The sequence below is a fragment of the Nyctereutes procyonoides genome, unplaced genomic scaffold (assembly GCF_905146905.1).
Source record: "Nyctereutes procyonoides isolate TBG_1078 unplaced genomic scaffold, NYPRO_anot_genome, whole genome shotgun sequence".
NCBI lineage: Eukaryota > Metazoa > Chordata > Mammalia > Carnivora > Canidae > Nyctereutes > Nyctereutes procyonoides.
In genome coordinates this window covers 31,854,047-31,864,312 of record NW_026575120.1, presented here as the reverse complement: position 1 = coordinate 31,864,312, position 10,266 = coordinate 31,854,047, and positions in this window count along the sequence as shown.

Genomic DNA, 10,266 nt, shown 5'->3' with positions numbered 1-10,266 from the left:
CCATCTTGCTGTCTTTCCAGATATCCAGGGCTCCATTGTCCCCCTCCCACCTAAGTTTCCCTGTAGCCATCCAGACCCTCTGCACCTGACTCAGCCCCCCTGTTTAATACTAAGTTCTCCCTGTGGACTGAAAGCTTGGAGGACATTAAGAGTCTTATTTGCCTTGGAATCCCAGCACCTAGCCCCTTGCAAGGTACATGAGAGTCACAATCAATATTTTTTAATGAATATATGAGAAAGCTTCAATTCTAGATAATGCATTCAAGAGACATTTAAGTGTCAACTGGATGACGGATTCTATTCTGTTATCATGAAGATAAAAGATCCATAAGACAAGACTCTCCTCCTCAAGGTTTTCATACTGTCCTGCTGGTCCATCAGCCAGAAATGTCTCTAAACTAGAGAAAGACTATCCTCTGGGCTGTGTCAGTTTGATATCAATACCCTTTAAAGATATCACCCATATCCACAATCCTGGGATTCTAAACACTTTTACGATCTGCTACTATGTCTATAACCATTTCAAGATAAATTAATGCGTTGAGGTTATCCTCCCCATTCTTTTTATCATGGTAAAATAGATATAACATAAAATTTGCCTTTAAACCATTTTAAGTGTACAATTCAGTGGCATTAATTACATTCTCAGTATTGTGCAACCATCACCACCACCACCTGTTTCCAAAACTTTTTCATAACCTCAAACAAAAATTATGTACCCATTAAGCAATAACTCCCCATACTCTTACCCTTCAGCTCCTGGTAACTTCTAATCTACTTTCCATCTTTGTGAATTTGCCTGTGCAATTTCATGTAAATGGAATGATACACTATTTGTCCTTTGCTATTTGGCTTATTTCAATCAGCATAATGTTTTCAAAATTGCAGTGAACCTTTTAATATTCATTTTCACTTTTTTTCTTAATATGGGGGAAATGTTTGGTTTACTACCCATTTAAAAATAAATCAGGAAAACTGTTTTCTGGTTTCATTTTGCTTAGAATATCTTTTATTACAAGGAGTGTTTATAAACCCTATTAGGTTTTTATTCTCCTTCCTTTGGAGAAAATTTAGTTGGTTTTTGGCTCACACACTTATTGTATATTCTTTCTTCAGGGGCCTTATCTTACTCCTCGCCCCCACACCACAATTTTCCCCTGCTCCTGTGGATGTTTGCTGACACTAACCAGAGTAACAAGAGTTTTTGACCATAGGCTGATGGAACACATGACATCACTCATTAGGTATCTCATTCCTTCCCTCCAAATCTGAGAAGGGAATATTTTGAAGTTGGGGTTCAGAAAAAATTTTGGATTGCCTGGTGTTCATTACATTTCATATTCAATGGTCAAAGCCAAGACCATGGCCATCTCTTTAGGTTCTTCCATTCCTTATAAGTGTTTTATTATCAATTTTGTTAAGCATGGCCAAGCTTATTCTAGCATAGAAATGGCCAAGATTCCTCAACTCTGCCTTCTTAGCTGGCTTACCTTGGCCTCTAATGCTTTATCTCTTTTGGCAACATCAACAAAATAATACTAGTGATACTTGTATAGAGAGGAAAAATAATTTCCCCCATACCTTTCATTGTTTTTGACTGAGATCTTCTCATCCTGTGTTAAAGGATGGATCAACAAGAGAAAAACAAACAAATTTAATAACATATATCCCTCATGTATATAGGGGATATACTTAGGAAAACTGAGTAAGACTCCTCAAAATGGCCCAAGCCACCACCTTAAATATCATCTTCAGCTGAAGACAAAAGAAAGATGTTGGGGAAGAGGGCAGTCTAGGTATGGGAAATTTCTAGGAAAGCACAGTGGAAAACAATAAGGTTTGTTGTGCCTTTTTTAAGTCGATGCCTCCTCCACTGACAAGATTCTCTTGTGATTTACAATCATCCTTCTTTTCCTGGTACACAGAGAGAGAGACATACAAAAAGAGATTTCCTTTATAAATTTTCCTGACAAAAGAGTAACTTTTATGTTCTTGGAGATTCTCTTCTGTCTCCCTTTTCTCAGAAATAATCAGCTCAAAATAATCCATATGCCAAAGAAGCATATTTTGGGGTGACATATTCTGCTACCCTTCACTTGGCTTTATAGTGTTTTAATTTTCTTTTTTCTTTTAGTCTTTTTAAAAAACATTTATTAATTTATTAATTATTAACAGAGGAGAGACTGTGCACTGGATGGAGAAGGGTAGAAGTAGAGGAAGAGTCTCAAGCAGACTCTGCACTTAGTGGAGAGCCCCATGCAGGGCCTGATCTCACAACCCTGAGATCAGGGCCTGAGCTGAAACTGAAAGTTGGTTGCTTAACTGACTGTTCCACTGAGGCACTCCAGTGTTTGACATTTGCAATGTGATTTCCTATGAAGTTGAGGAGCAAAAATATTTTTCTCCTAGCCTTTCAGGTTCTGTAGCCAGGGTACAGGGATACAAAAGCACTTGGCTTTGGGGGTCTGAAACAGACAGGTTTGACCACTTGCTGACAAAATCCAAAGGTAGAGAAATGAGTGGTGGTAAAACAAGAAAGGAATTTATTTTAGCAAGGCCAACACAGAGAAGACAGTAGATTAGTGTCTCAAAGACTATCTCCAAAGTGCTGAAAATACTTCAAAGTTTTTATTTAAAAAAAAAAATGAGAGGCAAAGGTGAGAAGATACATGCAGGTGGGCAGTGAAAGTCAAATTGATCATTGTCTTGGAGTCAATTATGGTCAGGATCTTGCTGGCCCAGAGAAGTCCTTATGTCTGAGGGGGTAGCTTCAGTTCCTACTGATGTAGGAAAAGACATTAGCCTTCAAAGCCAATAGCCAAGAAAGAATTCCCGAGATGTCTTTGGTGCAAAAAGGTGGTTATATTAAAGCCCAGGGACAGGACTTGTGGACAGAAATAGCTGCACTGGGGTCATGAGGAGTGTGACCCATTATATATTTTCAAGTTGGGAGGGGGTTAGGGATTGCGTTAAGTCTCTAAGGAATTTTGAAAGCAAGGTTTCCAGGACTTTGAGGGGGCTAGCTATTTTTGGGAAAAGGTCATTTGTTACTGCCTAATAAAACCTTAGTCATGAGGCCCTTCAGATATGTATCCGTAGGCCATATGCTTGGAGGATGATTGCCAACACATATCTTGGGGGGGTTTAGAGATAAATGAAATTTCTAAAGGAATTTTTATATGTAGACTTAGAGGATCCTGGGAGTCAGGCTAAGATTGCCTTTTGTCCTTAGCAAAGTATTGACATGGAGGCAGTTGAGTCCCTACAGGAGTGTCCCTCTACCTGTTTCTTTATTTTTTTCTTTTTTTTTAATAAATTAATTTTTATTGGTGTTCAATTTACCAACATACAGAATAACACCCAGTGCTCATCCCGTCAAGTGTCCCCTCAGTGCCCGTCACACATTCACGCCCACCCACTGCCCTCCTCCCCTTCCACCACCCCTAGTTCGTTTCCCAGAGTTAGGAGTCGTTATGTTCTGTCTCCCTTTCTGATATTTCCCACACATTTCTACTCCCTTCCCTTATATTCCCTTTCACTATTATTCATATTCCCCAAATGAATGAGAACATACAATGTTTGTCCTTCTCCGATTGACTTACTTCACTCAGCATAATACCCTCCAGTTCCATCCACGTTGAAGCAAATGGTGGGTATTTGTCGTTTCTAATGGCTGAGTAATATTCCATAGTATACATAAACCACATCTTCTTTACCATTCATCTTTTGATGGACACCGAGGCTCTACACAGTTTGGCTATTGTGGACATTGCTGCTATACACATCAGGGTGCAGGTGTCCCGGCATTTGCATCTGAATCTTTGGGGTAAATCCCCAACAGTGCAATTGCTGGGTCGTAGGGCAGGTCTATTTTTAACTCTTTGAGGAGCCTCCACACAGTTTTCCAGAGTGGCTCCACCAGTTCACATTCCCACCAACAGTGTAAGAGGGTTCCCTTTTCTCCGCATCCTCTCCAGCATTTGTGGTTTCCTGCCTTGTTAATGTTCCCCATTCTCACTGGTGTGAGGTGGTATCTCATTGTGGTTTTGATTTGTATTTCCCTGATGGCAAGTGATGCAGAGCATTTTCTCATGTGCATGTTGGCCATGTCTATGTCTTCCTCTGTGAGATTTCTCTTCATGTCCTTTGCCCATTTCATGATTGGATTGTTTGTTTCTTTGCTGTTGAGTTTAAGAAGTTCTTTATAGATCTTGGATACTTGCCCTTTATCTGATACATCCTTTGCAAATATCTTCTCCCGTTCTGTAGGTTGTCTTTTAGTTTTGTTGACTGTATCCTTTGCTGTGCAAAAGCTTCTTATCTTGATGAAGTCCCAATCGTTCATTTTTGCTTTTGTTTCTTTTGCCTTCGTGGATGTATCTTGCAAGAAGTTACTGTGGCCAAGTTCAAAAAGGGTGTTGCCTGTGTTCTCCTCTAGGATTTTGATGGAATCTTGTCTCACATTTAGATCTTTCATCCATTTTGAGTTTATCTTTGTGTATGGTGCAAGAGAGTGGTCTAGTTTCATTCTTCTGCATGTGGATGTCCAATTTTCCCAGCACCATTTATTGAAGAGACTGTCTTTCTTCCAGTGGATAGTCTTTCCTCCTTTATCGAATATTAGTTGACCATAAAGTTCAGGGTCCACTTCTGGGTTCTCTATTCTGTTCCATTGATCTATGTGTCTGTTTTTGTGCCAGTACCACACTGTCTTGATGACCACAGCTTTGTAGTACAACCTGAAATCTGGCATTGTGATGCCCCCAGATATGGTTTTCTTTTTTAAAATTTCCCTGGCTATTCGGGGTCTTTTCTGATTCCACACAAATCTTAAAATAATTTGTTCTAACTCTCTGAAGAAAGTCCATGGTATTTTGATAGGGATTGCATTAAACGTGTAAATTGCCCTGGGTAACATTGACATTTTCACAATATTAATTCTGCCAATCCACGAGCATGGAATATTTTTCCATCTCTTTGTGTCTTCCTCAATTTCTTTCAGAAGTGTTCTATAGTTTTTAGGGTATAGATCCTTTACCTCTTTGGTTAGGTTTATTCCCAGGTATCTTATGCTTTTGGGTGCAATTGTAAATGGGATTGACTCCTTGATTTATCTTTCTTCAGTCTCATTGTTAGTGTATAGAAATGCCATTGATTTCTGGGCATTGATTTTGTATCCTGCCACGCTACCAAATTGCTGTATGAGTTCTAGCAATCTTGGGGTGGAGGCTTTTGGGTTTTCTATGTAGAGTATCATGTCATTGGCAAAGAGGGAGAGTTTGACTTCTTCTTTGCCAATTTGAATGCCTTTAATGTCTTTTTGTTGTCTGATTGCTGAGGCTAGGACTTCCCATACTATGTTGAATAGCAGTGGTGAGAGTGTCAGGAACAACTGTCTTGTTCCTGATCTTAGGGGAAAGGCTCCCAGTGCTTCCCCATTGAGAATGATATTTGCTGTGGGCTTTTCGTAGATGGCTTTTAAGATGTCGAGGAAAGTTCCCTCTATCCCTACACTCTGAAGAGTTTTGATCAGGAATGGATGCTGTATTTTGTCAAATGCTTTCTCTGCATCTAATGAGAGGATCATATGGTTCTTGGTTTTTCTCTTGCTGATATGATGAATCACATTGATTGTTTTACGAGTGTTGAACCAGCCTTGTGTCCCGGCGATATATCCTACTTGGTCATGGTGAATAATTTTCTTAATGTGCTGTTGGATCCTATTGGCTAGTATCTTGTTGAGAATTTTTGCATCCATGTTCATCAGGGATATTGGTCTGTAATTCTCCTTTTTGGTGGGGTCTTTGTCTGGTTTTGGAATTAAGGTGATGCTGGCCTCATAGAATGAATTTGGAAGTACTCCATCTCTTTCTATCTTTCCAAACAGCTTTAGTAGAATAGGTATGATTTCTTCTTTAAACGTTTGATAGAATTCCCCTGGGAAGCCATCTGGCCCTGGACTCTTGTGTCTTGGGAGGTTTTTGATGACTGCTTCAATTTCCTCCCTGGTTATTGTCCTGTTCAGGTTTTCTATTTCTTCCTGGTCCAGTTTTGGTAGTTTGTGGCTTTCCAGGAATGCGTCCATTTCTTCTAGATTGCCTAATTTATTGGCGTATAGCTGCTCATAATAAGTTTTTAAAATCGTTTGTATTTCCTTGGTGTTGGTAGTGATCTCTCCTTTCTCATTCATGATTTTATTAATTTGAGTCTTCTCTCTCTTCTTTTTAATAAGGTTGGCTAATGGTTTATCTATCTTATTAATTCTTTCAAAGAACCAACTCCTGGTTCTATTGATCTGTTCCACAGTTCTTCTGGTCTCAATTATGTTGAGTTCTGCTCGAATTTTAATTAACTCTCTTCTTCTGCTGGGCATCGGGTCCATTTGCTGTTTTTTCTCTAGCTCCTTTATGTGTAAGGTTAGCTTTTGTATTTGAGTTCCTTCCAGTTTTTGAATGGATGCTTGTATTGCGATGTATTTCCCCCTGAGGACTGCTTTTGCTGTATCGCAAAGATTTTGAATAGTTGTATCTTCATTCTCATTAGTTTCCATGAATCTTTTTAATTCTTCCTTAATTTCCTGGTTGGCCCTTTTATCTTTTAGCAGGATGGTCCTTAACCTCCACGTGTTTGAGGTCCTTCCAAACTTCTTGTTGTGATTTAGTTCTAATTTCAAGGCGTTATGGTCTGAGAATATGCAGGGGACGATCCCAATCTTTTGGTATCGGTTCAGACCGGATTTGTGACCCAGTATGTGGTCTATTCTGGAGAAAGTTCCATGTGCACTTGAGAAGAATGTGTATTCAGTTGAGTTTGGATGTAAAGTTCTGTAGATATCTGTGAAATCTATCTGGGCCAGTGTATCATTTAAAGCTCTCGTTTCTTTGGAGATGTTGTGCTTAGAAGACCTATCGAGGGTAGAAAGAGCTAGATTGAAGTCACCAAGTATAAGTGTATTAATATCTAAGTATTTCTTCACTTTGGTTAATAATTCATTTAAGTATTTGGCAGCTCCCACATTCGGGGCATATATATTGAGGATTGTTAAGTCCTCTTGTTGGATAGATCCTTTAAGTATGAGATAGTATCCCTCTTCATCTCTCACTACAGTCTTCGGGGTAAATTTTAGTTTATCTGATATAAGGATGGCTCCCCCTGCTTTCTTTTGAGAACCATTTGAATGGTAAATGGTTCTCCAACCTTTTATTTTCAGGTTGTAGGTGTCCTTCTGTCTAAAATGAGTTTCTTGTAGACAGCAAATAGATGGGTCCTGCTTTTTTATCCAGTCTGAAACCCTGCGTCTTTTGATGGGGTCATTGAGCCCGTTCACGTTCAGAGTTACTATTGACAGATATGGGTTTAGTGTCATCATGATATCTATTTAGTCCTTGTTTTTGTGGATTGTTCCACTGAACTTCTTCTTAAAGGGGAATTTTAAGAGTCCCCCTTAAAATTTCTTGCAGAGCTGGTTTGGAGGTCACATATTCTTTCAGTTCCTGCCTGTCTTGGAAGCTCTTTATCTCTCCTTCCATTTTGAATGAGAGCCTTGCTGGATAAAGTATTCTTGGTTGCATGTTCTTCTCATTTAGGACCCTGAATATATCCTGCCAGCCCTTTCTGGCCTGCCCGGTCTCTGTGGAGAGGTCTGCTGTTACCCTAATATTCCTCCCCATGAAAGTCAGGGACTTCTTGTCTCTTGCTGCTTTAAGGATCTTCTCTTTATCTTTGAAATTTGCAAGCTTCACTATTAAATGTCGAGGTGTTGAACGGTTTTTATTGATTTTAGGGGGGGAATCTCCCTATTTCCTGGATCTGAATGCCTGTTTCCAGATTGGGAAAGTTTTCAGCTAGGATTTGTTCAAATACATATTCTGGCCCTCTGGCCCTTTCGGCGCCCTCGGGAACCCCAATTAAATGTAGGTTTTTCTTCCTTAGGCTGTCATTTATTTCCCTTAATCTGTCTTCATGTTCTTTTAATTGTCTGTCTCTTTTTTCCTCAGTTTCCCTCTTTGCCATTAACTTGTCTTCTATGTCACTCACTCGTTCTTCCACCTCGTTAACCCTCGTCGTTAGGACTTCTAGTTTGGATTGCATCTCATTCAATTGATTTTTAATTTCTGCCTGATTGGATCTAAATTCTGCAGTCATGAAGTCTCGTGAGTCCTTAATGCTTTTTTCTAGAGCCACCAGTAGCTGTATAATAGTGCTTCTGAATTGGCTTTCTGACATTGAATTGTAATCCAGATTTTGTAACTCTGTGGGAGAGAGGACTGTTTCTGATTCTTTCTTTTGAGGTGAGGTTTTCCTTCTAGTCATTTTGCTCAGTGCAGAGTGGCCAAAAACAAGTTGTATTGGGAAAAGGAGAAGAAGAGAGAGAAGGAAAGAAAAGAGAAAAATAAAAAAAAAAGAAGAAAAAAAAAGAAAAAAGAAAAAGAGAAAGAAAAAGAAATAAAGGTGAAAAAAAGGGGGGGTGGGGGAAGCAATCAGAAATCAAAAAGAAAAAAAAAAAGAAAAAACACGGGGGAGTATCTTCTGATTCTGTATACTTTAAGTCCCTTGACTTCCCTGGAACTTGTCCTTCTAGCTGGTCTTCTGGGGGAGGGGCCTGTTGTGCTGATTTTCAGGTGTTAGCACTTGGGGGAGCTGCTCTGCCCCCTGCCTGCTGCAGGGCTCAGTGGGGGTTTTTTACCCCGTGAGGCCCCAGGAGGAACAACCCCAGTGGCGGGGCCAGCCCTGGAGCCCTGGAGTCAGCCCCCGCAGTAACTCCGGAGCTCTCCGTCTCCAGGGCCTGGAGGCTCCGGGGCGGGGCCGCTGATCTGCTCAGCTCGGGGCAGGAGCGTCCTTGCTGTCCTGGGCCCTCCCGGCCTCTGCCTGTCCCGGGGGAGGCCGGATCCTGGGCTGTGTCCCGGCGCCCTGTGCTCCGGGGCCTGCGCTGTGGGATTCGCGCTCCCCCCCGCCCCGCAGCCCCCTCCGCGGAGCCGCCGCCCGAGCCCCTCCGAGCTGCTCCGGGTCCCCGCCGTGCGCGCTGCAGCCCTTAGGGAGCTCGGCGCACTCTCCCGGCGCGCAGGTGTCTGTTAGTGTCCCCGGGAGCCCGAGGGCATCCCCGCCCTCCTGGGTCCTGCTCCAACTCCCTGCGAGCCCCTTTCCGCCCGGGAAGGTTGGTGCAGCTCCTGCTCCTCCGGGACGGGGCTCTCCTGTCCTGGGGACACTCGCCCTGGCCTCAGCCCGGCTCCTCGCGGGGCCCCGCCCCCTCGGAGGCCTTTTGTTTCTTTCTTTTTCCCCGTCTTCCTACCTTGATAGAAGCGCGAACTCTTCTCACTGTAGCGGTTCAGCTGTTCTCTCTTTAAATCTCAGGCCGAATTCGTAGATTTTCAGGATGATTTGAAGGTTTTCTAGGTAATTTGGTGGGGACAGGTTGATTTGGGGACCCTACTCTTCCGCCATCTTGCCCCTCCCCCCCTCTACCTGTTTCAAGGACTTGTCAATGGGCTGTAGGTAGTAAGGAAATTTAATAATTTCTCCTCTGCCTTTGTTTCCCACCTCACTATCAGAGGATGCTTTGGCTTCTGCCTTAGCTAAGAGACGAACTGGAAGGAAGAACGCAACTAGGAAGTTTGAGGTCAAAATGGAGGCAGCTGAAGTCTTTCAGTTTTGTAGTTGCTAAAGAATTAGATTGACAAAGACAGATTAAACAGGAGATAACCCCCCCCATTTTAATTATGTATATACACACTGGGGTCTCACAAAGTTTTAAGCCACCATCAAAGGTGACCAAATGGTGGAGACTTCTGTACATATGTCCTGAACTAAGAAAAGGGATAGAAATTTGGGGCTTCTAGGTGGAGGGAGGCAATTCACAGGAAAGAAGGTGAGCAGAGAAAATGGTTAAAAGAAAAAAAAAAAAAAGTATGCCCTGTCCTATAGGTAAGTCTCAGAGGTGAATTATTTCTGCTAGCAACTCTCCTCCTGGTACCCAGGGAGAAACTCTGTTGTAATGGAGATTTCCTTTGTAAATGAGATTTCCTTCACAAATATAAATCTCCCTACAAATGGTAACTTCCACTCTGTTTTCAGAGCTTCTCCCTTGTCAGCTTTTTTTTTTTTTAAGATTGTATTTATTTATTTATTCATGAGAGACACAGAGGGAGAGGGAGAGGGAGAAGCAGGCTCCCTGCAGGTTGCCTGATGTGGAACTTGATCGCAGGACCCAGGGATCACGCCCTGGGCCCAAGGCAGATGCTCAACCACTGAGCCACCCAGGCATCCCGT